A 23,064-nucleotide genomic window follows, 5' to 3' on the forward strand; every position below is an offset into this window, starting at 1 on the left:
TTGAAGAAAATCACTGAAAACAGCAGAACGGCAAATGAAGAACGATTTGTGCAAAATAATTGGAACTCACGCGTCATATCTCCGTAAGGATTTTGAAATTACAGAGCGCCCGTTTATGGTCAGTTTCTCAGCTCGTAAGCAGTTGCAAATGTTTGTCTGCCAAGTTAATTGAAACCAAACCTCAATTTAGGAATGGGACTGAATTGAATTCGCACCGTAAAATTAGCGATAAAGCTCTCAAGAGATGACACCGCTTAGTACAAACCCCTAAATTGGTTCCAGTACCTGTGGGGCGATACAATTGTCAAAACCCAATTTATGGATACTAAGATCGCTTTTTCACACAAGGCGGTCATATCATTAGTTTGCAGGTAAACCGGACCTTTTTTGTATGAATGTGAAGTAGGCAATAAGAAAGCAAGGGAAGCGAACCCCAGTATGTTAATAATGCCCATACCTTTTACTGAAAGACTCCTCATTGCCGTTCTACTGGGAACTATGATGTTCTACCTACGGAATATAAAACTTTCCAGCTCTTTCTGTGTAGGTAAAAAACCTGAATGAACGAAAGAAAATACTATCTTTCATTTTCTATGTTCTGCTAGTTTATTTAACGGTTAATTACTGTCTGACTATATCCAGTTTGTGCGGCCGTCTGTGCAGTTTATGAATCGTTTTAGGTTGTTGACCTCTAGGCCAGACAGTTGTTCGAGACTCTCGAGCCGGGGTGTGCCCAGGATTAACATTCTCTCCCTCCATAATGTAGGGCATTGACATCGCTTCCTTTTTCTCTGCTTGTTTACAACTATGACAGAGTGTGTTGTGAGGGATGCCCATTTTGGCTGCTTGTTCCCCAATAGACCAAAAGCCAGCTAAGACTGCCCGTCGTTTCATGTTTTTCCATATCGATGTTTGTTTGTGGTTGTAGGTGGGCCATTACTTTCTCCTAACTGTGCACGTCGGCTGGTCTCTCCATCTACGATGTGCGATTCGGAGTTATTTTTGCGGGAATTGCATTCTTGATTGCACCCAGTGGTGTGAATACCAATTCTGCAAGAATGCTATCCATGGCAGATCCCCCGTCTTGCCAGTTCGTCCGCTTTTTCGATTGCTGTTCAATGTTTCGATGTCCCGGGGCCCAGATTAAGGTAAATTTATAGTTTTCACTCAAGGTTGTAAGGCTATTCTTACTTTGTTCCACGAGTTTGGCGGTTGTTGTAGCCGAATCCAGTGCCTGGATTGCAGATTGGCTATCCGAAAGAATGGCGATATTGCACTTAAAAGAGACAACTACGATTAGTAACCTACAAGCTTCCCCTATTGCCAGTACTTCCGCCTGCAAGACGCTGCAAGTATTGGGAAGACGCACAGATTTTTCAATTCTAAGTCTTTGAGAATAGATAACAGCTTCAATACCACAATCCATTTTAGCGCCATCTGTACAGGCTATACAGATGACGGTAAAATGGATTGTGGTGTTGAAGCTGTTGAATTTTTTTATTGAGAATTCCTTACTCCATTCCTCCTGAAATGTAGAGAGAGAGAGTGGCAAAGTTTCTATTGAATTTTACCGTTGGGATGATATAAGCAGTCCTCTCCGAGGTATACTGAGTTTGTCGCAGTAACAGAATATGTTTTTTTCCTCCCACTTCTTGACATGTAGATCTAGCGGAATAACGTGTGTCAGTTAGCCCTCCCTAGAACATGACCGTTATTGCACAAGCTGATCTTTGTATTCTGCCAAGTAATTTGGTATTGTAATCTCTCCCTACAGCTTTCCACCAGACTACCGAACCATACGATAAGATTGGTCATATAACCGCCTTATACAATCATAATGTATGCTTAGGTTGAAGTCCCCATCTTCTTCGATGCATATGTTTACAGGCATATAAAGCAATTTCTGCTTTCCTTATCCGTTCTTTGACGTTTAATTTCCAGCTAAGTTTGGAGTCGAGAATTATCTCTAAGTACTTTGCACTGGGTGAAAGTGAGAACAAACTCCCATTGATATTTGGTAGGGTAAAAATTGGTACCTTGTATCTGGTGGTAAAACTCATAAGTTCTGTTTTACGTGCGTTTAAACTTAGACCACAGCCTGTGGCCCAAGAGTTAAGCTCACCTAACGCCCTTTGGTGATCCCACTGAACGTATTATGACGCAGTCCTGGCGGCATTAGCAACACATCATCAGCGTACGCCACCGCTTTTACCTCACCTCTATTAAGTTTTATTAAGATTTTGCCAATCGCACATAACCAAAGAAGTGGAGATAAAGCTGCACATGTGGACCTTCTTGGTTATGAGGTTATGGGTAGTCAGAGGCCCGAAAGAATGTTGATTTTCAATAATTTTTTTCCTCAGTCAATTGCTTTGTTTTACAAAAAAAAAAACATAGCATTAATACATCAAGTTTCGATTTGATTTTAACACAATTTCAACAAAAAAAAATGTATAATCGTAAAAGTTATCGTTGTTTGTGTGGAACCCGTTTCTCTAGAAGTCCCTTGCGGTGATCATCACAAGTCCTTGGAGATTCATCTAGAATCAATCGGACAAGAGAAATTAGTTTTTTTAATAGATAATCTTGTGCCGGATCGAACCTTTTTTTATCAAAATTAACAATATGGCGGCCTCAGGAAATATTTTTCAGTTTTTCCGACAATTAATTGTTTAAAAAAATCGAAATTTTGTATGTTTTTCAAAAGCAGTATAAATTTTGGTGAATTCTACCAAGCGGTTTTTACGTTACAGTGATCACCAGCTCATAAAACATAGTTTTGGGAAAAATGCATTTAAGGTTTTGTTACTTGCTCTCGAATACCCCGAAGCGTCCGAGTGTCCTTTGCTAATTGTCGAATAACTCGAAAAGCATTTGTCGGATTCATTTCTAATTTTCATGCAATATTTTTAAGATTTTATATTTAAAGAAAATGCAAAATAAAATCCCATTTTTTGAAAATGCTCACTACCCCTTAACCCCTTATGTTAATATTATCGAATGCCTTACTCATAAGAGACTTTTTTTCATTTCTGTTAATTCGACTTCAGCTTATCTATTATTATTATTTTTTATTATATTATCGCACAAAAATAGCCGATAATCTCCGCACAAGTGCACTCAGCTACTGCAGAATTCGTGTACTAGTTTATGTGCACGTACATTAAGTTTAGCGCTAATGAAATTGTATCTCTACTCCTCCTTCTTTTATAGTATCATTATATTTAGTATCATACTGCCAATTGTTGTGTATAGACTTGTGCCCTTTACTGTAGGTACGTATGCATGGTTGTAGAAAAAAATCGCGAAACTCGCACTTCGTTACAATTAAACTTTTGTTTGTTGTCAGCGTTTTTTACTTCTTGCAGCACTTTTCGCCTATATTTTGAGTTCTCCATTTGCTGTTTTTATTGTTGTTTACTTGTAACGACATTAATGCTGAAAGTTGCTTATTACCAACCAGCTCATTGACATTTCCAGCTTCATAGCCACATATATAGGTGCATATATAAAGGGTGGTTAAGTTTCAAGGGCCGGTGTTGATTTTGAATAAAATAAAAATTTTTTTGAAAATCATTGTCACTTCTCTTTATTATGATAATATTGGTATTGCTCAATTACGCATGGAACAAAATATCGGCCAAATGGCCGCCGCGGCACACCTCCATCCGATGGTCCAAACTTTCGATGTCGCTGAGGCATAGTTGAGGTTCTATGCCGTTAATGTGCCGAATTATCTTATCCTTTAGCTCTTGCATTGTTGCTGGCTTATCGGCGTACACCTTTTCTTTCAAATAACCCCAAAGAAAGAAGGCCAACGGTGTCGTTGACGTTTAGGTGTGGTTCACATTCAACATCGGCCCTTGAAATTTAACCACCCTTTATATGTACATACCTATATATAATAATATGTATGTATATATATTTATTGAAATCAAAATGACAAAATTATTAAATTTCATTATGAAAATTTCCATGCCAAACCGCACAAATTCTAGCCATCGACGCACCATCACCATTCATTCAACACCGTGACCAAACAATTCAACGCAATGCGCGCCAACATCAACAATTTGATAAAGAACAGTGGACCGTCCGTCGTCCGTTGTCCATTGTCCGTCCATTCACCCAATTCACCTGCGCAATCACTTTTTTACAATTTAAATTTTTAACTTTATCTCATTTTTGTTGCTGTTATATCTCTTTTTTTTCTTTTGTACGAGCTCATAACTTTTTACAATGGCTAATTAACGTGCGAGAGAGCGAGGCGTTGAATGCATGGCTACATAGAGATGGGAGATGGGAGATGGGTTTATCAATGCCCTCGCATCGCTTTCGTTCTGCTGAAGCCGTAGCCGAAACCGCTAGAGCCGGCCACTCTGGCGCGCCGCACTCTTGACTGCAGGCACTGTTGCGCCACCCCAAGTCAGCGAAGAGCCGTTGTCTTTTACTGTCATTTTGCTGTTAATTGCAGAAAAAAAGTGTAAAAGCCACTACTGCACCAACAACAACAACAAAAAAGACATGTAACACATTCATAGCAGAAAAACAACCAGAGCAAAACCGAGTTAAAATGATGTGTTGTACAAAAAACACAAAAACAACAAAAAGTGTCATTAATGTTAACGCTTTTATTTTGTTGACAATTTATGGGTTTTATCATGTTGATGGTTGTTTTCCTTTAGTCACAATTCGGTTTCGCCTGAGGGTGGTTGTTGTTTGTGGAACCAAGCATACCACGAGTACAGGAAAAAATCTAAGTGTTATTCTTCGTTATTCTGTTTTTCCAAAAAAATTAATTTGTGATTAAAATAATTTCGGTTTCAATAAAGCGGATAAAAGTGCTATGGACTTTCACGGGAAAATGCATTCAGCGAATCTACTAAAACGGTAATTTTGAAAAGCAAAATATTGAAATGAAAAACTGATCTTTGAACTTATAAATATATCGCATATTTGCTGGCAGAAAGTGATATTCTAAAAAAACAAAAATTATGTTAAATGCTCGCTTAAAGTTCGCAACTTGCTTACCATTGCTCGCTAAGTAAAAGTAAAGACCCATTTTATTCTACAAGGTGGCGCAAAAGTAACCTTGCGATGTTTTTTGGCTGTAATTAAAAAAAAAATGAAAAGCTTTGATTCTTCTTGTGGATTATTTTTATTTGGTCTTTTAATTTTTTTTACATCAAGTCGAGAATATGATGTCATGTAAATGGCTGCCGCCACAGTTGATTGCCATTTGAGCCCTTGTTATGGCATTTTCCATCACTTTGGCCAAAACTTCCGGCGGTAGGTCCTCACATTCTTGACGGATATTGTCTTTAGAGCTGCAAGAGTCTGAGACTTGTTGACATAAACCCGCGACTTCAAAAAGCCCCACAAAAAGAAGTCTGGAGCGGTCAAATCAGGCGATCTTGCTGGCCAGTGCAAATCGCCAAATCGGGAGATTAGGCGCCCGGAAAATGCATCCTTCAGCATATCGGTTGTGGCACGTGCAGTGTGTGCCGTTGCACCGTCCTGTTGGAATCACATGTTTTCGAATGCCAATTCATCAAGTTGCGGCAAAAAGAACTCTTTGATCATTGCTCTGTAGCGCTCACCATTCACAGTAACCGTTTGGCCCGCGACGTCTTCGAAGAAAAAAGGTCCGATGGCTCCTCCAGCGAAAACAGCGCACCATACAGTGACTTTGAGCGGGTGTAATGGCTCTTCGTGGGTTCTTCTTCTTCTTAATTGGCGCGATAACCGCTTACGCGATTTTGGCCGAGATTAACAAAGCGCGCCAGTCGTTTCTCTCTCGTGCTAACCGGCGCCAATTGGACACACCAAGTGAAGCCAAGTCCTTCTCCACCTGATCTTTCCAACGCAGAGGAGGCCTTCCTCTTCCTCTGCTACCACCAGCTGGTACCGCATCGAATACTTTCAAAGCCGGAGCGTTTGTATCCATTCGGACGACATGACCCAGCCAACGAAGCCGCTGGATCTTTATTCGCTGCGCTATGTCTATGTCGTCGTAAAGCTCATACAGCTCATCGTTCCATCGTCTACGATATTCGCCATTGCCAACGTGCAAAGGTCCAAAAATCTTACGCAGAATCTTTCTCTCGAACACTCCAAGCGTCGCTTCATCGGATGTTGTCATCGTCCAAGCTTCTGCGCCATACGTTAGGACGGGCATGATGAGAGTCTTGTAGAGTGTTAGTTTTGTTCGTCGAGAGAGGACTTTACTGCTCAGTTGCCTACTTAGTCCAAAGTAGCACTTGTTGGCAAGAGAGATTCTACGTTGGATTTCAAGGCTGACATTGTTATCGGTGTTAATGCTGGTTCCTAAATACACGAAGTCTTTTACAACCTCAAAATTATAACTGTCAACAGTGACGTGGGTGCCGATACGCGAGTGCGCCGACTGTTTGTTTGAAGACAGGAGGTACTTCGTTTTGTCCTCGTTCACCACCAAACCCATTCGCTTTGCCTCTTTATCCAGTTTGGAGAAGGCAGAACTAACAGCGCGGTTGTTAAGGCCGATGATGTCAATATCATCGGCATACGCCAGCAATTGTACGCTCTTATAAAAAATTGTGCCTGAGCGATTAAGTTCTGCGGCTCGTACGATGCTCTCCAACATCAGGTTAAAGAAGTCACACGACAGCGAGTCACCCTGTCTGAAACCTCGTTTGGTATCAAACGGCTCGGAGAGGTCCTTCCCAATTCTGACGGCGCTGCTGGTGTTGAGCAACGTCATCTTACATAGCCGTATTAGTTTTGCGGGGATACCAAATTCAGACATCGCGGCATACAAGTAACTCCTTTCCGTACTGTCGAATGCAGCTTTGAAGTCGACGAAAAGATGGTGTGTGTCGATTCTCCTTTCATGGGTCTTTTCCAAGATTTGGCGTATTGAGAATATTTGGTCAATGGTGGACTTTCCAGGTCTGAAGCCACACTGATAAGGTCCAATCAGTTGGTTGACGGTGGGCTTCAGCCTTTCACACAATACGCTCGCTAGAACCTTATAGGCGATATTTAGAAGACTAATCCCGCGGTAATTGGCACAAATTGCAGGATCGCCCTTCTTATGGATTGGGCAGAGCACACTTAAATTCCAATCGGCAGGCATGCTTTCATCCGACCATATTTTGCATAGGAGCTGATGCATGCACCTTACCAGCTCCTCGCCGCCATGTTTGAATAGCTCAGCCGGCAGTCCGTCGGCGCCCGCGGCTTTGTTGTTTTTTAGCCGTGATATTGCTATTCTCACCTCGTCATGGTCGGGTAACGGAACGACAATTCCGTCGTCAACGATTGGGGTATCGGGATCTTCACATTCTCTATGACATGCGCAGCTGTCACCGTTTAACAGGTTCGAGAAGTGTTCCCTCCATAATTTAAGATTGCTCTGTACGTCAGTCACCAGATCGCCGTCTTTGTTCTTACAGGAAAACGCCCCGGTCTTGAAACCTTCTGTAAGCCGCCGAACTTTCTGGTAAAATTTTCGGGCGTTGTTCCTGTTGGCCAGCATCTCAAGCTCCTCGCACTCACGTATTTCGGCCTCTCGTTTCTTCTGTCGGATAATACGTCTCTCTTCCTTTTTCAGCTCTCTGTAGCGATCCCACATGGCTCGCGTTGCGCCCGATCGCAGCGTGGCTCTATAGGCGGCATCCTTTCTTTCTGCGGCAGCATGACATTCCTCGTCGTACCAATTGTTTTTTCGGGCTCGCCGGAATCCGATTTCTTCTTCGGCGGCGGTACGTAGTGAACGAGAAATGTTGCTCCATTGCTCGCGCATGCAGGTTTGTTGGGCAGTGCTCTCCGAGAGCAGGAGTGAGAGTCGAGTGGCGAATCTTCTGGCTGTCTGTTGTGATTGCAGCTTTTCGATGTCGAACATTCTTTGCGTAGGTAGATGTACGTTTTTTGCTGCACAGAGGCGGGTGCGCAGCTTGGCTGCAACAAGGTAATGATCCGAGTCGATGTTGGGCCCTCGGATCGTACGTACATCTAATACACTAGAAGCGTGTCTTCCATCTATCACAACATGATCGATCTGGTTTCGCGTTTTTCGATCAGGAGACAGCCAGGTAGCTTGGTGTATCTTTTTATGCTGGAATCTGGTGCTGCAGACTACCATGTTTCGGGCCCCGGCGAAGTCGATCAGCCTATGTCCGTTACCGGATGTTTCGTTGTGCAGGCTGAATTTTCCGACTGTGGGACCAAAAATTCCCTCCTTGCCCACCCTGGCGTTGAAGTCGCCAAGCACGATTTTTATGTCGTGGCAGGGGCAGCGCTCATAGGAACGTTCCAAGCGCTCATAGAAGGAATCTTTGGTCGCATCGTCCTTCTCTTCCGTCGGGGCGTGGGCGCAAATTAGCGATATGTTAAAAAAACGGGCTTTGATGCGGATTATTGCGAGACGCTCGTCCACCGGAGTGAACGACAGTACTTGGCGACGAAGTCTCTCTCCCACAACAAATCCGACACCGAATTTGCGCTCCTTTACATGGCAGCTGTAGTAGACGTCGCAAGGTCCTATGGTTTTCTTACCTTGCCCCGTCCATCGCATCTCTTGGATGGCAGTGATGTCAGCCTTTACTCTCACGAGGACATCAACCAGCCGGGCAGAGGCACCTTCCCCATTAAGGGACCGGACATTCCAGGTGCATGCCCTCAAATCATATTCCTTATTTCGTTTGCAGGGGTCGTCATCAGTAAAGGCAGTTCTCATCCGAGGCTTTGTAATTCTTTTCATTGGGGGGGATTTTTAAGTGGCGGGTCCCAAACCCAGCGCACAACCAGCTATCCTGGAATGCTTCGCCTTCTCACGTTAGCTCACTCCCGAACGGGTGTTCGGGAGCTACCCAGAGGATACGTGGGCTAATCCCGGCCGTTGTGAGCTGCTTGAACCATATGTAGAAGAATCGTCCTGGCCACTCCCAAGTGAATGGCGATCAGTAACTTTCCCCACTTGCGTGGACTTCTACACATGGAACCATCCTCTTCGTGGGTTACACGCGGATTTTCAGTGCCCCAGAAGCGTAAATTTTGCTTATTTACGTACCCGCTAAAATGGAAATGGGCCTCATCACTCATGATTATTTTTGATGAAAAATCATCTTCCTCTTGGTGGTGATTAAGGATGGCTTGAGCGTATATTAGACGCGATTGGCGGTCAGCAGCTAACAGCAGATGCACCGTCTGGACTTTGTACGGAAACATCTTCAAATCTTGTACCAAAATTCGCTGTAAAGACCGTCGACTGATACCCATTTGCGTGGCACGTCGTCTGGTCGATGTCGACGGCGCTTCCATGACATCCTCGGCTACAGCAGCAATATTCTCTGCAGAACGGCTACTCCGGGGTCTGCCACGCCTGGCAGCATCTCGTGTTGTGCCAGTCTCTTCGAGGCGAGCGGCTAAACGTCGCAGTGTTTCACCAGTAGGCGTTGGACGGCGAGGAAATCTGCGACGAAATTCACGTTGTGCCAAAGTCACCGACCGATTATTGGTCAAATAAATAGTCAGCAATATTCCGCGTTCTGGAGCAGTGTAGCGTAACATTGTTTATTAACGTGTATTTCGCATGTGTTTACTACACAAATGTCAAAACAGAACTGACATTAGGGGCCAATCGCAAAATTTATAGCATTTTCTAATAGGAGGATTACTTTAGCGCCACCTGTTATAAATTGACTGTCAATGATGGCGCTATGGATTTTTTACGCAGCATAAAAGAGAACTGGCGCTCATTTCTGTTCAGTTACTACTTTCAAATTATATACGGCCGTTAGAAAATACTTAAGAATCATACCCAGGAGGCCTTTTTCAATAAAATTACTTAAATGTTCTACGTATTAAGTTTTATTTATTTAGTCTAAGAAAAAAAATTTTTTACTTCATGTAAAAAAGTTAAGGCCTCGTTTGAAATAGTATTTTTGGGTGTTTTTTTAAAGCGTGTAAAACGGTAACGAAAAGCGATTTTTTATTTTTATTTTCAGTATTTTATTTTCTGATCTATTGTAAAAAAAATAAAAAATTTTTTTTAGCCATACGAGGTCCGTTCAAAAAGTTGTCAGCCTTCAAAACATGGTCTTCCAAAAACAGTTATGGTAGCAGTCCGGTGTAACGACCGCAATTTCGACGTTTTTTCAAGGCTTTTTCATGAATCTTTTTTAAATAAATAAAATAAAATGCGATCGTTTTACAGTTTTTATATTTTTTTTTTGTGTTTTGAAGTATATAAAAAAAAAATTTTTAAGTTAATTTTATATTAATTTGTTTAAAATTTTTAACGTCAAGGTGGAGTCCTTAAAAAACAGATGAGTTGGTTCGGGGAAACACATAGCCTTCCAAAGTCATGTGAAACAAAAATTCAAAGAGATTATTATTCTGTAGACTTTATTTTAGGTCCCGAACCTAAAATATACATAAAAATAAAAAAACAAAAACAAAATGGCGGACTTGCGAAAAAAGTTCTCAAAATCTAATTTTTTTTTTCCTTCATAAATTGTTTAAATGAAATAGTTTATTATTAAAAAATTAAGTGTTTTAAAGGTCCGGGATCTAGATATGTGTGTCTAGAATAAAGGGTTAAATTTTTAGCCAAATCGGTTGAATAGTTTTGAGTCAGTGATTCCCCGAAATTTCGAAAACATGGTTTTGAGAAAAACGCGTCTAAAGTTTCGACAACAGCTGCTGCTGGCGTGTCACACGCTTTCATACACACTACGGCGCGCTCTCTATTTTAGCTATAATATTTATATATAATAATATATTTTTAAGATGTTTTTCTTCCGAAAAATGTAAAAAAAAAATTCGATTTTTTGAACCCGTCACACCGGGCTACTACCTTATATCGCTAGCGACACGGATTCGGTGACTCACTCACTCTTGTTCAGTATGAACACCACTTCAAATGAGCCGAGGGCCTTAATACCAAAGCAAAATAATAGTCAAGTCATAAAAAATTGTAGGCGAAAGGGAAAAGTATAACCTAATATTTTGTTGAAAAACCTTCTTGCTTGATTGTTGCTGCACAGCGCCTTTGCATTTATATTTTTAAATCTCTAAAACGTTCAACAGTATTGGATTCCCATGCTGCCTTGGGCTTTTCAAATAACTGATCCAATTTGTAAAGTTCTGTGTACTAAATGATAAGTGAGCAATTGAAGTCGACATTTGAGGATGCCCAACCCAGAACAGTGATCAAATAATCTTCGAAAAACTTTTTTGCCATACGACAAGTGTGCTTCGGATCATTGCCTTGTTGAAATTTCCAAATCACCCGTGATGCTTTCCATTTAATTCAACCGGGCTATTCGTGTCATGTTCTTCGATTTCGATGTAACTGAAATATGTTGCTCTCTGGTCAAAATAATGAGACACGTATTTTTTTGTTCGCCCGAAAAATTTGTTTTTCAAGAGTTATCGGCAATTTTGTTTTTCGGCTCAAACTCGATTTTTTTTAATTAATAATATAAGAAAATTTTGTTTTTAAATGCCCATAACTTAGTCAAAAATGAACCGATTTTAATAATTTTGGATTCAAAAGGATCGTCATTACTTACACGAACGACTTCATGTAGAAACAATTGCAAAAAAGTAGTTGAACATTTTTTATTTAGGACGTACTTCCTACCATTTGGACCAACTCTATGTATTTTCGTTTCATCGCTGAATAAAAGATGACGCCATTGATTTTGAGCCCACGATATCTGCTCTAGAGCAAACAAAATTCGGCGTTGTCGTCCTGTTGTTATTACCAATGGCTTCTTCTGCCAATCGAGACGCAACTGTTCTTTTCGTTACTGGCTTTTCCAAGTGAACAAAAAATTTTCGATTGATGTCAGCTGCACTTTTCCTGGGATCCTGTTCTGACAATTCAATCTGGGTTATACTAAAAAAAGGGGGATTTTTATACTTAAAAGGGGATGTACCTGTAAATCAAGTGCAAGTGTCACAGTTTGCCTTAGGGCCGCCAAGTGTCTTGTCTTAGACAAGCAAGCTGGCTTACCTAACCTACTCAAGATATTGCAAAGCATTAAAAAAACCATGGTGTTTGAAACGTTTAATTGTGTTGAAATAGCACTTTAGGGTAATCCGATGTTTTGCAACTCTATGATTGCTTTTCAGAGAGCTGTGGTGCAATTGGTGCAAGGGAAACCTTTCGACGATATTGGATAGTTTCAACTAAAGTAAAGTGCTGACAGAATACTTCAGTTACCTTATTTGTTACCTTCTCACATCTCACGTGACGATTCGAAACAAAAAGCGCTGTTTATGACCGCGTGTTGCTCAATGGCAGGCGAGATGCTGTGAAGCAATTTGAAAGCGACTTTAATAATAAGACGACGGCCTGCTAAGTGTTCTCTCTAACGTGTCGAGCGACAACCCTTTCTTAGATCCCAATCAACCAGCGTAGTCTGCAAAGTGCAGAAATACATCTCCCTATGCGATGTGCTGACCTTCCTAGGGTGGCACCGGACACGGTCACAAAAGCGCATATCCGCTGGAGAAAAGGGTTCTCGTAATATAATATTTAAGAAATAGGAGCCTTCTGGACTCACTCAGACAACCCACTATGACTACTCTATTCACCTATGATTTTTTAAAAAGTACGCCTTAAATCAACCAAAGATCACGAAGACGGAGTGTCTTGATATTATTTTATTTATTTATAATTAATAAGCGAACGCAAAGCGGGGTAAAAACAACACGATAACTAAGAGGAGGCACAACGTGATCCCTAAACGCTTCCTTCCTTGAGGACTCCCATATCACTCGATATTAAGAGCGCTCCGCAAAAAATTATTTTTGTACTAATTTGCAAAATATTTTCGTATGATGGGAAGGTCTTCAAAAAATGACAAAGAGACAGCCGCATGTCAAAAATGATTTGTAAACACTAAGCGCCATAAATTTTGCTGGGGCTAGTAAAGCCAAAGTGTTTTAAACTGTTTGTGACTTTGTGGTGAATATTATTTGAAAAAAAAAAGTTTTAAATAAAAAAGCAAATTGCACATCTGTTAATATTACATTAAAATGCTCGAGACACACAAAAATTTTCTGCCATTAAAAAAAAAAAACAAATAAACAAAAAAAATGCTGAATTCCATGGAAAATTCATCGACAGCCTTGAAGCGCACTTTTGCCTTAATGGCTTGCTTAGTCAATAAGCAAAATATGCGTTAGTTGACATTGGCAAATCATGAAACACATGTTTTTCAAGGGACTACACTGCACCCACTAAAAGATACTGCGACGGTACGTATGATTGGACCGTATAATTTCATCGGCATGTTAGAGTGAATGGAGTTGGCTACCATACCTGGTTTAAAGACTATTTTTGTGCAGAATTGAATGATTAAATGACTGATGAGTTGATTAAATGGCTGCTCTATTGAATGGACAGTTCGGTAATTGCGTAATTTCCAGAATTTAAACCATAGAATGGCCACCGCGATTTTGCGATTTAGCGCCATTGTTAAGTGGGATTGCGATCATTGGTTTATAGTAACAAGTTTTCTATGTCAGAGGACCACTGGAACAATGTCGAACTGGAACTTACTAACGTTCCGCCCGTTGAAGAAGAGTGGTGGAAAATTCGCTACATATGTAAATTTGAATTGTGTACCAACTCTAGTAAATCTAGAATATTTTTATTTATTTATTTATTTAGATAAAGAGCAAGAATTATAAGTAATTGCTGTACTTAAATCTAAAGCACTGGCTGCCAGGGCCGTCGGCTAGGAATCTGGAATATATTTAAGCCCGATAACTCAATTATTTTGCCTCTCATTTCAAGCACAAAATTCTTGTGCCCCTATTGAAACCCCTTTTTTCTAAAATTTACTAAAGTAGTATTTGGTGGTCTATAATTCATGAAGAATTGAAAAAATTGTTGCTTATATATTGTATATTTACTATATATCTTTCTTTGTATGGTTACTTGACAAGAAGGAAAAAAATGAATTTCTGAGACCAAATGAACTTAAAAAAGCCCACACGATTTCCTTCTGATTCTCATCTCACGCACACACTCGCATATTATCCAGCAGCTAAACTTATTTATAAAACAAATTTTGGTTTTTGTGCCAAACATTTTATACTCTCATTTTGTGCATTGAAAACACAATGAAACAAAATGAAATAAATTTTTGATGCTTGGGATTCCATAGTATTTTTCTGATTGGTTATGGAGAATAAGAGGACTGGCATTTTAACAAATATTTGTTGCAGTGTTTTTTGTATTGTTTTTAATTTTTATTTTAATACATATATTTTAAATTATTTTTGTATTTTAAAGTATTTTAAAAATAGTGAAATTTTAGAGCTCCCAGTTGAGTTTTATATGAAATTCTGAGATTTTATGGAAAAAAACATATCTCAAATTATCCGAAATTATTTTAAATATTGGGAGGTTGAATTAGTTTTAAAGGTGACACACAGATGGCGCTATTTATCACTTTATCGCGTTGGCAATACTGAATATATATTCATGACAAAGCCTCATCCCTAGGCTTTGTTTATCAGTATCTGTCATTTCGCTGAAGTATAAACAACGCAGTGTTTTCGTGCTCCGAGTATGTCAACTTTCGTGCCGTCGAAACGCAATTTGCGGGAAGCTTTGCTTTTCTGCTTCAATTTGAAAAAAAATACAGCCCAAGCCCGTGAATTGCTGCAGGAGGCCTACCCAGACCATACTCCGTCGATTTCAACATGTGAGTACTGGTTTCGACGATTCAAAAGTGGTGATTTTCACACCGAAGACAAGGAGCGTCTTGGCCAGCCCAAAAAGTTCGAGGACGCGGAATTGGGGGAATTGGTAAACGAGGACTTGTGCCAAACCCAAGAAGAGCTTGCTGAATCATTGGGCGTTGATAAATCAACAGTTTGCAAGCGTCTAAAAGCGATGGGAATGATCCAAAAGCAAGGACATTGGGTCCCGTACGAGTTGAAGCTGCGCGACGTCGAACGGCGACTTTTTACGTGCGAATTGCTGATCGAGCGACAAAATCGGAAGGGTTTTTTGCATCGGGTGGTGACTGGCGACGAAAAATGGATCCACTACGATAACCCAAAACGCAAAAAATCATGGGGTTTGCCCGGCCACGCATCAACGTCGACGGCCAAGCAGAATATTCACGGCAAGAAAATCATGCTCTGCATTTGGTGGGATCAGGTCGGCGTCGTATATTTTGAGCTGCTCCAACCGGGCGAAACAATCACGGGGGATCGTTACCGACTGCAATTGATGCGTTTAAGCCGGGCATTGAAAGAAAAACGGCCGGAAACGGTAAAAAGGCACGACAAGGTTATTTTGCAACATGACAACGCTCGGCCGCATGTTGCTCAACCTGTCAAAAAATACCTTGGAACGCTTGGCTGGGAAGTGTTACCCCACCCGCCGTATAGTCCAGACATAGCTCCCTCCGACTATCATTTGTTCCGGCATATGAGTCTCGATTTGGCGGACCAGCGGTTCTCCTCGTACGAGGCTACCAAAATATGGGTTGAGTCATGGATAGCCAAGCAGCGGCCAGAATTTTGGAGAAACGGCATCCGGAAATTGCCCGAAAGATGGGCGAAAGTTGTAGCTAGCGATGGCCAATACTTCGAATAAAATATTTTGTACCGTTTTTTCACAATAAAGCCCCAAATCTTCGAAAAAAACCTTTAAAACTAATTCAACCTCCCAATATTTAAAAAATTTATACAAATATTTGATAAAATAAAAGTCTTCTTATTTTCTCTAACCTATCACAAAAAATACTATGAAACACCTGGCAAAACAATTTTTTTGTTTTCATTTTGTTGCACTGTGTAATTTTTTCAAATATGAACGGTTCTGCGTTGCACAGCTAAAAATACATTTGTGCATTTGTGCAGTACAAATCAAAGAAGTATTTTGACTATTTTTGAGAAACGCATCTAAACAACAACAAAAACAAATAGCCAAAAGTGAGAATATGGTCCGAAAGAGCACTCCGAAAGGCAATAAAATTGCAGAAGAAAATTTCTATTTCCGAAGTATTAGCAAAAGTGTGAAAGTGTGGGTATTCACAGTGAGTATCACTGAAAATGGAACACCAATTTTTGTAATGTTAGCAAAATTTGGGATGTTTGTTAAAGTAAATATTAAAAAAGGATGAAAAATGTTCATTAAAATGAAAAAAAGTAAAAAATTTTAGATTTTAATCTACTTTAAATTAAATTACGTTAAATTTTAATTTACTTTAAATTAAATTATATTAAATTTAAATTTCAAGTTATTAATTTTTTTTCATACTTTTTAATACTTCAACAAACAAAAATAAATTTAAATAAAATTAAATTAAACTAAAATTAAACTAAATAAAATTAAATTAAACTAAATAAAATTAAATTAAACTAAATAAAATTAAATTAAACTAAATAAAATTTAACTAAACCAAATAAAATTATATTAATAAAATTAACTAAATTAAATTTAACTTAAATTGAAAATAATTTTTTTTCACCGTTTTAATGGAAAATAATTTAATTTCCATGCCTTAATTTAATTAAATTTAAATTTAAAATTATTAAATTTTTTTTCATTTTGATGAAAATTTTTCAAACTTTAATTTAATAAAATAAAATTAAATTTAAAATTACAATTATTAATTTTTTTTTTCATTTTAATGAACATTTTTCATACTTTAATTAAATTAAATTGAACTTTACAATTATTAAATTTTTTTTCATTTCAATGAAAATATTTCATACTTTTTAATACTTTAACAAACAAAAATAAACTTTGAAAACATTACAAGAAATAGGTGTTTAAATTAAATTTAAATTTAATACATTTTTGAATTGTAATGAACATTTTTCGCTTATTCGTAAGTTTTGTAATCATTTTTTTAATTTTTCGGACATTAAAATTACTACATTTTTGTTGTTGTTAATGTTATTGAAATTTGCTTCGCTTATTCGTAAGCTTTTTTACAGTCTAAAGCAATGATATAACCTACTTTTGTTAGATTAATAACTTTATTTTCACAATAAATTAACCAAAAAGTAAAATTTGTAAACATTTCAAAAAACCAAAAGCAGTTGCCCGATTCTTAGTGGCACTCACTGTGCATACTTACACTTAGTATGGAAAATATTTAAAGAAAAGCAAAGCTTTTTTTCACACAAAATAATATACATTTTCGTTTCTGTTTTTGCGCGTCCATCGGCCGTTCATCACCGCCTCTACTTCTTTTCTCTACTCTCTCGTCGCTTTCAATGTGTGAGTTTTTGAATAGAAGAAAAACGTTTGGCTGCTCATGCGATCTTGTTTGGCTTTTTACGCTAAATAAAAAGTCACTTTGTATTAATACCCGCGCGCACTTGTGGACAATAGTATTATAATTTTGTTTTGTATTCAGTTCAATTTTTCACATACGCGGAGCGCCATCGCATTACTGACCGTCGGTTGATTTCTTCCACTACACCATCGACTCTCTTAACGATATTTGATCGCAAGAAACGCGTGTTTGGATTAAACGCGATCGTCTTTGGTAAAACGCAAAAAGCTTTAATTATCTTATAATATTGAATTGGAAATACAAAAAAAAAAAAAATTATGCAATCAGTGTTGATTTGTGATAAGGCCAAAAGTGTTGAAAGTTTCTTATCGCTCGTCTTCATGGCAAAGTGTGTGTTTATCTGTGGCCAGGCCATGTTGATGGCTTATGTTCGTGTGTATGTAGCCGGTATACGGAAATTGTTGTTCGCTAGACGCACAGCTGTCGCAACTAAAGTCCAGTAAATTCGGCCAAGAGTGTTAAGCGCATTGAAATATGGTAGTTCGCTGGCGTTAGTCGCGAGTAGACGCATGTCGGTTAAGTTAGCGTTTTGAAAAAATTTGGTCGAGTGGAGCGTATGAGAAAATTAAAATATATAATTAAATATGTAGCACAAAATTAAATGATGAATTTTTCTATGAATTCAACGATATTGAATGTGTGCCGTTTTAAAATAATACAGCAGCTTGTAAAAAATTGCTTAAGATTTTTCGAAAAAAGTCATTTAGTGGATCATATGAATATAATTAATGAAGAAAAATAATAGTCTGTGTGTGTATGTACTACTTTGCCTCATTTTAAAACGAAGTAATTAACAATTTCAACAGAAAAGCAAAATAAAAAAAAATGTTTAATGATTTTCGGTTTTGAGTGGAATTAGTGGAACGCTTGTCTTATTTTTTTATTTTTATTTGTTTTTCATTTATTATTTTTACATTTCATTATTTTTTATTTTTTCCTGCCTTTTTTATTTTTTGTTATATCTATTTTTCCTTTTTTAATTTAAAAGTTTTTAATTTTATTTATTTATTCCGACTTTTCTTTTTTATTTATTGTTCATTTTATTATATTTTGTTTGTTTTTAATTTTTTATTTTGTTTTTATTGAAAATAAATTTTTTATTTTATTTACGCCCATTAGTGGAACAGTTGTCTTGTTTTTTTTTAATTTAATTGTTTATTTTTTAAATTTAATTCCTTATTTTTTTTTTTTTAATTAATTTAATTTAATTCTTTATTTTTCACATTTTTTTCCTTTTTCCAAATTTTTTCATTTTTTATTTTTTCGTCCTTTTTGTATTTTTATTTTTATTTTTTTATATTTATTTTCTTTTCTTTATTTCAAATTTTTTCATTTTTATTATTTAATTTTTTTTTCGACCTTCTCTTATTTATTTTTCATTTTATTATATAAACTTTATATTTTTTTCATTCTTTCATTAAACTTTTTTTCATTTACTCCCATTAGTGGAACGGTTGTCATATTTTTTATTTTTATTTGTTTTTCTTTCTTCTATTTTTTTTATATTTATATCTCCATTTTTTTAATTTTTTATGTTTCATTAATTTTTTAGTTTTTGCCCTTTTTTATTTTTATTTTTTATGTTGATTTAAAATTTTTTTATTTTATTTATTTTTTCGACCTTTTCTTATTTATTTATTATGCATTTTATTATATAATATTTATATATATTTTTTTCATTATTTTAATTTTTATAATTATTTTTCCTTTTTTTAATTTTTTATTTTTTTTATTTTTTCGAACTTTTCTTATTTATTTATTTTTTTTTCATTTTATTATATAATATTTATGTATATATTTTTTTATTATTTTATCCATTTCTTTTCATTTTTTACGTTTCATTAATTTTTTAGTTTTCTCGTTTTTTTAGTCTTACTTTTTATATTAATTTTTAATTTTTTCATTTTATTTATTTTACTTAATTTTTCTAAATTTTCTTATTTATTTGTTTTTCATTTTATTATATTTTATTTACCATACATTTAATTTTTTATTTTTTCCTCCTTTTTTATTTTAATTTTTTATATTTATTTTTCCTTGCTTTAATTTTTTATTTTTTTTCCAACTTTTCTTATTTATTTATTTTTCATTTTATTGTATTTTTTTATTATTGTATTTTCTATTTTTTATTTTATTTTTGTTTATTTTTTTTTTCATTTATGCCAATTAGTGGAACGATTGTCTAATTTTTTATTGTATTTGTGTTTGTTTTTCTTTTTTAATTTTTATTATGGTATTTCTCTATTTAATTCTCCATTTTTCACATTTCACTATTTTTTTTAATTTTTCTAATTTTTTATATTTATTTTTTATATTTATTTTGCCTTTTTTTAATTTTTCCATTTTTCATTTGATTTATTTTTTATTCGAAGTAAATTAAAATTCGAAGTTTGTAGTGAAGTTTAACTAAAGTAAAGTGAAGTAAAATTAATTAAGCCTGTGGAAATAAAGAACAGCTGCGGTACCAGCCTTAAAACTATTATAGTTAAATATAATATTAAGTGGAGTTTCACTTCAGTCTTCCAAATTTTCCAAACGAGGAAACTTATCTTTGTAATGCAGTTGATAAAAAAATTAAAAAAATAATTGGCGCGTACACTTCTGTTAGGTATTTGGCCGAGCTCCTCCTCCTATTTGTGGTGTGCGTTTTGATGTTGTTGCACAAACGGAGGGACCTACAATTTTAAGCCGATTCGGAATGGCAAATGCTTTTTTATGAGGAGCTTTTTCATGGCAGAAATACACTTGGGGCTTCCTCCATTGCCTGTCCAGGGGCGACCGCTATTAGAAATAACTTTTTCATTTGCCTGAACCCGCGCACAGAGTTTCGAACCTACACATTTTCGAATGGTAGTCCCGCACCAACCCATTCGGCTACGGCCAGATGATAACACGAAAGAGTTAAGTCTTCAAAGAAATAATCGCCAAGATATTTGGCACGGCTTCCTTAAAGTGCAGGCCATTCAAAGACCGACTCAATTTCTTCTTCATCTCCTCAACTCCTGCCGAAGTCATTGTGAGGTATGTACACCCACTCTACTGGCTAGGGTGCCAATAGTAGAGTGGTCCGTTGATTTGTTGAATCCCACCAGATATTTTGTCCTTTTAAGATGCAGTTTTGGCCAGAGCGCTTTGCAGATAGCAGTCAGATCCCACCTTCTATTAGTTTCCGTCATTACGCTCAAGTCAATCGCAGAGTTAAGTTTATTTAGAGGAATGCTCATGTCTTCTACCACTCGCTGAAGGTCAAGCTCAGAGCCTTTCCTTGCAGACTCATCCGCTCTTTCACTTTCCTCCATCCCAGAGTGGCAGGGGACCCAACAGAGTGTGCTGTTGTGTTGTTGGATAAGCGAGAGCGGCCTCCTGCATTCTTCAACACATCTTGAGTTAATATACGGTGAGGCCAGTGCCTTGATCCCCGAAAGTAGGGTAGATCAAAAAGACACTGAAACTTGAAATAAATGATATTCGATGCAGCCAAAAACTATTTTGCTGTTCAGCATAGGCTCTTTTTTAACGCGTTATATTGTAGCCAAGGGTTCTTCAAGGTTTTGATATCCTCCAAATGATATGATTCCACAAAGCTCTAAAATATGTGCCAGTTACATCGATGACCTCTTCATTTGACCAAAATATCTCAACGCCGAGCGACTTTTTTCGTTATTTGAATATTGAAAATAGTCACAAAAGCTTATCTGTAGGATACTAGGTTGTTCAATAAGTATTGCGATGCGATAAGAAAAGCACAATCGTTTATTATTCTGAATCTTTATTATTCTGTATAGTCTTCCTGAGCATCTATACACTTGTTCCAAAGGGATTCCCATGTATGAATTCAATCCCTGAAGTGAGAATCTTGAAGGGCTGCAAAATAGGCTTCCACAGCTGTTATGACCTCATCATTTGATGAAAAACGCTTTCCACGCGTGAATTTTTTAGGTGTGTAAACAGATGGCTGTTGTTAGGGGCCCAATTTGGTGAATACGGTGGATGGTGCAACAATTCGAACTGTACTTTACATGGACTTTAGCCATTGTCAAAATGCCCTTATGACTCGTTGCATTGTCCTAATGAAAAATAATTTTTTCTTTTGAAACTGGTTCTAATTTCACGAACTTTTTCCTTCATTTGGTCTAGAAGGTTACAATAATGTTCAGAATTTATTGTTTTACCAGTTTGCTTCTGATCCACAAACAAAATTCCTTTCGCATCCCAAAAAAAAACTCTTGAAAACACCTTCTTAGCCGATTTCTGGGCACGAACTCGTTCCGGAGCCGAAGAGCCAGGTTCAGACCACTCTTTATCCTCCTGTTTTGATTTAGGATCATGGTGACAGACCCAAATCTCATCCATAGTTATGAATCAACGCACAAAATCCACTTCAACCTTTCGAAAACGCTCTAAATGTTGCTGAGTCGGTGCTGAGTCGCATTCGAATGTGTTTTTGTTCCATTGTTGGCGAATGCGGCACCCATTGAGCGCACAACTTTTTGAAAGCCAATACTTCTGTCAAAATATTGCTCATGTTATGCTGCCCAATGAGATGCCTATGGCTACTACTAAATCTCTTTCAGTCAGTTGAGGTTTTTTCAATACGATTTCCTGCATTGTTTTTTTTACAATTTCTAGTGTGGTTGCTGTTGGTGTTGTTTGGCGGTCCTTGACGTGCATCGTCTTCACGGTTTGTACGACCACGTTCAAATTCAGCAACCCATCTTTCTACTGCAGTAATTGATGGCGAAAAGTCCTTATACACTTTCAACACTCATTCATAAATTTCCGTTGCTTTTAAACCTTCCAAAAATAAAAATTTTATCGCTTCATTTTTTTTTTTCATTACAAAAAATACTTGAAACGTCGGTACTAAATGGCTTGTAATCAAAGAATGATTTGACGGATTGAAGAGTGTCCCAACATAACAAAAAAAAAATTTGGCTAATAGTCACACACTCTCTTATCGAACCGCAAAACTTATCGAACAACCTGGTAAACCAAATATCAGCTGTCACCTGTCAAATTGACTGCCGCTAGTAACGGTTTTACTACAATAGTTCGAAAAGCAAAGCTGTTGGAAAAATTAGCTGAATTTGTGTCGTAAGAGAATAACACAAATTATTGACGAAACTCTTTTGTTTAATTTCACTTGAAACGCTCATATTTATCAAAAAAAATTTGAGCACCACAGCCTTTCACTAGAATACGTCATTCTTTGACATTTGCCCACCTCCAAAAAAGTATCTTTTTCAAACCTCTAATTGGGTGTACACTTTTTGGTTAGCTTGATTTACTTTATTTTCCGCTTTTTTAATATTTCGCCAATTCTTTTTTGTCTTTTTTTGTTTTTGTTTTATTTTTGGCACGTTCCACAAGTGTTTATATGTATGCCGTGCATATATGTATGTGTGTGCATTCAATCCGAAGCGTTGTCCATTGCAAAATGTAAACGACGCCTGAACAAAAACGTTGAAAGTGTGAAAAATTTCAATTGGCTCAAGCAAAGTACAATAACAAACTGATTGATTCAATACAAGTGCCCATACACATCTATCTAATCGCGGTGGTGCAACGTTAATTACGTTAAATTCCAACAGTGCAAAGTTTCTCGACCAGCTGCTGGTTTTGCTTGACCAACGACCAAGCGCGCAGAATAAATTGGAAGTGCTGCTAATTTAAAACAAATTGAATTTTTTTCTCAGCAACTTATCGTCCGTCATAAGTGTTAGTTAATGCATTTGTC

The 23,064-nt window shown here is 37.1% G+C and overlaps 1 protein-coding gene across 5 annotated transcripts in view; it reads left to right on the forward strand.

The window, feature by feature from the left end:
- LOC128862571 (pneumococcal serine-rich repeat protein-like) overlaps positions 1-23,064 on the forward strand; it is a 160,382-nt gene that overhangs the window by 115,072 nt on the left and 22,246 nt on the right. The gene's annotated exons all lie outside the window — the stretch shown is intronic.

The sequence above is a fragment of the Anastrepha ludens genome, chromosome 4 (genome assembly GCF_028408465.1).
Source record: "Anastrepha ludens isolate Willacy chromosome 4, idAnaLude1.1, whole genome shotgun sequence".
In the NCBI taxonomy this organism is placed as follows: Eukaryota; Metazoa; Arthropoda; class Insecta; order Diptera; family Tephritidae; genus Anastrepha; species Anastrepha ludens.